Raw genomic sequence first — 5,000 nt, forward strand, 5'->3', positions numbered from 1 at the left:
ACGCCCCTGGGTTGTGTGGACGCCCCTGGGTTGTGTGGACACCCCTGGGTTGTGTGGACGCCCCTGGGTTGTGTGGACGCCCCTGGGTTGTGTGGACACCCCTGGGTTGTGTGGACGCCCCTGGGTTGTGTGGACGCCCCTGGGTTGTGTGGACGCCCCTGGGTTGTGTGGACACCCCTGGGTTGTGTGGACGCCCCTGGGTTGTGTGGACGCCCCTGGGTTGTGTGGACGCCCCTGGGTTGTGTGGACGCCCCTGGGGGAAACGTCTTGGGTGGGGTGACAATATCCACGTACGTCCAGGCAGGCTGCTGACCTGACCTGACCTGACCTGACCTGACCGTCTCGACTTGACCCGACCCCCCCTCCTCCTGTAGATCGGGGAGGGGGTGTGAGGGAACACGTCTATGACCTGTTTGGTGACACGTCTATGACCTGTTTGGTGACCTGACCACGTAACTGGTCTGCGTCGGATGTGTCAGTAGGCAACCGTGACCTGACCTGTTGGTCACTGTGTCATTGGTCAATATTGACTTCCTCTTCAGTTGACCATCAACCTCCATGTTTACATCATAAGAAGAAGTGGTGTACCTGGTTGCGTTTTCTTTGAGGAAAGTCATGATTTTCATTGCTCTTTTTTTTTTGGGGGGGGGGGAGGTCTCTGACAATGGGGTGTTACCGGACTCCCTCCTGCAGGTGGTGTGGCGTCGCCAGTGGTCGGAAAAGGAGTAGAGTCTGGAGGTCCTCCTCCTCCAAGCAGAGAAGGACATCCCCATTTCCCAGCTACGGATGGTAGCGCATCCATGGGAGTTTGAACATTATTACCCCTACCCCCATTTCCCAGCTACGTATGGTAGCGCACCCATGGGAGTTTGAACAATTTACCCCACCCCCATTCCCAGCTACGGTGTAGCGCACCTCGAAAAAGTTTGAACATATTCCCCCCCACCCCCATTTCCCAGCTACGGATGGTAGCGCACCCGGAGTTTGAACATTATTACCCCCCACCCCCATTTCCCAGCTACGGATGGTAGCGCACCATGGGGAAGTTTGAACATTATACCCCCCACCCCCATTTCCCAGCTACGGATGGTAGCGCATCCATGGGAGTTTGAACATTACACCCCCCACCACACACACACACACACACACACACACAGACACGAGACCAAATTCTACAAGCACAGAGGCCCGCGCCTCTCTCTCTCTCTCTCTCTCTCTCTCTCTCTCTCTCTCTCTCTCTCTCGCTCTTCCGCCATGTTAGTGAGTGCTTGCGTGCGCTCCCGCACGTAGCCAAGCACCTTGTCTCCTGTGTGATCTTGTGCTGGTATTGTGTTGTAAGAGAGGCTGGGGTGGGGGTTGACCACCCACCCACACCCCCCCACAAAGTTACTTGGCCAAGTACTTGCATGCACTAGGGGGGGTGTGGGGGGGGGGGGGGGGGAAGGTCGTTTGTGAAGGTCAGTGTGGAGACGTAATTTGAGGTATGAGGGAGTGGTGGGTGGGTTACATCTATATATATATATATATATATATATATATATATATATATATATATATATATATATATATATATATATATATTGGAAAGGATCACAATTTTGCGCGTGATCAAGTATATTCCTATGAGTCCACGGTGGAAAATGAAACAGGATAAGTTCCCAAGTGCACTTTCGTGTAATAATCACATCATCATCAGGGAAGACACAAGAGAGAAATATAAGTGATATATATATATACATATATATATATATATATATATATATATATATATATATATATATATATATATATATATATATATATTATATATTGTACTTAAGGTCACGTGATATAGATGTTAGATGGACAGTCGTAAAGTTAAGTTTACCAGGTTAGGGGAAATGTGATTGGTGGAAGCCGAGTCTTCGCCAATTGGTCACCTCGTTACGGTAATATGGTCGTTAGATTTTACGCCCGCCACCAAGTCGTATGACCTGGACCCTCTGTAAATAACTGCTACTTTAAATTACTTTAGCTTGACTGTTTAACGTATTATTTTTATACATGGTTTTGGCTCGGGTTTCTTGGTTATTTTAGAGTAAGAGGAACACGAAGATTTAGGTTGGCATATTGCAAGAGATTGGCATTGTTTACATGTTGCCAGAGACGTTATGGTGGTTATAAACTATACATACCTTCACTACGAGGGGCCCCCCATCCTCCCTCCCTCCCCCCAGCTGGTGTCAAGGATGAGAGAGTATGTATGTGTGTGTGTGTGTGTGTGTGTGTGTGTGTGTCGAGGATGGTTGAGCGACTGGTCGTTGAGTAGAAGGTAAGGGAAGGTGGGGGGTTTTGTGTGAGCACGACCCCAGCGAAGGTACACGGTAGTTTTCATTTTTTACATTTTGCCCAAAGTTGTGTTTAGATATATCGTAAAGTTACGGTAGAGTGTAATCAAACGTTAGGGTAAAATATAATCCAAAGTTAGGGTTAGATATAACCCAAAGTTAAGGTAAAATATAACCCAAAGTTTGGTTGAAATATAATCTAAAGTTTGGGTAAAATATATTCCAAAGTTAGGGTTAGATATAATCCAAAGTTTGGGTGAAATATGATCCAAAGTTAGGGTATAATATAATCCAAAGTTTGGGTGAAATATGATCCAAAGTTAGGGTAGAATATAATCCAAAGTTAGGATAAAATATAATCCAAGGTTAGGGTAAGATATAATCCAAAGTTAGGGTGAAATATAACCCAAAGTTAGGGTGAAATATAACCCAAAGTTAGGGTGAAATATAACCCAAAGGTAGGGTAAAATATAACCCAAAGTTAGGATGAAATATAACCCAAAGTTAGGATGAAATATAACCCAAAGTTAGGGTAAAATATAACCCAAAGTTAGGATAAAATATAACCCAAAGTTAGGGTGAAATATAACCCAAAGTTAGGGTAAAATATATCCCAAAGTTAGGGTAAAATATAACCCAAAGTTAAGGAAAAATATATCCCAAAGTTAGGGTAAAATATAACCCAAAGTTAGGGTAAAATATATCCCAAAGTTAGGGTAAAATATAACCCAAAGTTAAGGAAAATATCATTCAAATCTAGGGTAAAAAATAGCCCGAACCCAGGGTAAAAAAATAGCCCAAATCTAGGGTAAAAAATAGCCCAAACCTAGGGTAAAAAATAGCCCAAATCTAAGGTAAAAAATAGGCCAAATGTAGGGTAAAAAATGACCTAAAGTTAAGGTAAACCATGAGCTAAAATATCTTGTGTCCTCTGGTTTGTTTATCCAAACATCTTTTCAAAACCTGGTCACGACTGACGTTATGAATGTGGCTTGGAAAGAAAAAGGAAAGATGTAAATATGTGTTTGTGACGAAGACTTCCTCATGTGATTCATCAGAGAGCAGGATATATATATATATATATATATATATATATATATATATATATATATATATATATATATATATATATATATGGGGAAGGTATGGGGTATATTATTTACCAAGACTGGAAGGAAGTATTACTAATACAAGACTCTGTGTTTAGAGTCGATCCAATAAGGAAATAATTTAAGATAAGACAAGATTATTTTTTTTATACATGATTTGGGTAACCTTATGGTCGTCATATACTACAGAGAGAGAGAGAGAGAGAGAGAGAGAGAGAGAGAGAGAGGGTTTGTAGGCCAGATAAATTGGCCCTGTTTTCATCCACTTGGTCAGCCATAGTTAATGATGTTGTCTAGTGACGTGGGAGGATGTTGAAAAATATAAGGGGGGAAAAAAAAAGAAGGGGATTACGAATAACTAATTTTGAAGGTATGTTGGCGACAACTTGTGTGTTGGGGGAGATGAGGGTCTCCATTCACCCCCTCATTGGTGGTGATGGGTGGTTTATGGGAAGGGAAAAGGCCGGTACGTGACCAGGAAAGAGAGAGAGAGAGAGAGAGAGAGAGAGAGAGAGAGAGAGAGAGAGAGAGAGAGAGAGAGAGAGAGAGAGAGAGAGAGAGAGAGAGGTCTGGCTGCTGGTGTTGTACGGATCCCTGGCGGACATTGGAGGTGAAAGTTTGGGATGATGTATCCCCAAAATTGGGATGATGTATCCCCAAATATCCCAGGATGGGAAGTAACAGTGTGGCCCTTCACTCCGGCCATGTTGAATATCAACACAGCCAAATACACTCGCTTTAAAACCGTACGTCACATGAGCGGGAAGAAGACGTACAGAGAATGAAAAAGGAATTCATGTTTTGACTAAGGATATATAGGTTGAAAGTGAGTTGATATATAGGTTGAAAGTGAGTTGATATATAGGTTGAAAGTGAGTTGATATATAGGTTGAAAGTGAGTTGATATATAGGTTGAAAGTGAGTTGATATATAGGTTGAAAGTGAGTCGATATATAGGTTGAAAGTGAGTCGATATATAGGTTGAAAGTGAGTTGATATATAGGTTGAAAGTGAGTTGATATATAGGTTGAAAGTGAGTTGATATATAGGTTGAAAGTGAGTTGATATATAGGTTGAAAGTGAGTTGATATATAGGTTGAAAGTGAGCTGATATATAGGTTGAAAGTGAGTTGATATATAGGTTGAAAGTGAGTTGATATATAGGTTGAAAGTGAGTTGATATATAGGTTGAAAGTGAGTTGATATATAGGTTGAAAGTGAGTTGATATATAGGTTGAAAGTGAGCTGATATATAGGTTGAAAGTGAGCTGATATATAGGTTGAAAGTGAGCTGATATATAGGTTGAAAGTGAGCTGATATATATATATAGGGTAGAGAAATCTTCTGCCATCTTATGCTCCTCCTGCGAAGTTAATATAATTTAGCGAAGCCACATATGGTTGCTATAGCTTAGAGAGTGGAAGATGGTGAAAAACAAAATTACATTAGAGATATATTTACATCCACGTTGAAAAAAAAGAAATGTCTGGCGATGTATATTAATAAACAGGCATGAGCAGGTAGGGAATGCCAGGGAAATTAATATTATGTTTAAAGTTGTTG

At 41.8% G+C, this 5,000-nt stretch overlaps 1 protein-coding gene across 16 annotated transcripts in view; it reads left to right on the forward strand.

Annotated features, from left to right (window-relative positions):
- Positions 1 to 5,000, forward strand: part of cher (filamin protein cher) — a 223,044-nt gene that overhangs the window by 145,045 nt on the left and 72,999 nt on the right. The gene's annotated exons all lie outside the window — the stretch shown is intronic.

The sequence above is a fragment of the Panulirus ornatus genome, chromosome 45, assembly GCF_036320965.1.
Source record: "Panulirus ornatus isolate Po-2019 chromosome 45, ASM3632096v1, whole genome shotgun sequence".
Lineage (NCBI taxonomy): Eukaryota > Metazoa > Arthropoda > Malacostraca > Decapoda > Palinuridae > Panulirus > Panulirus ornatus.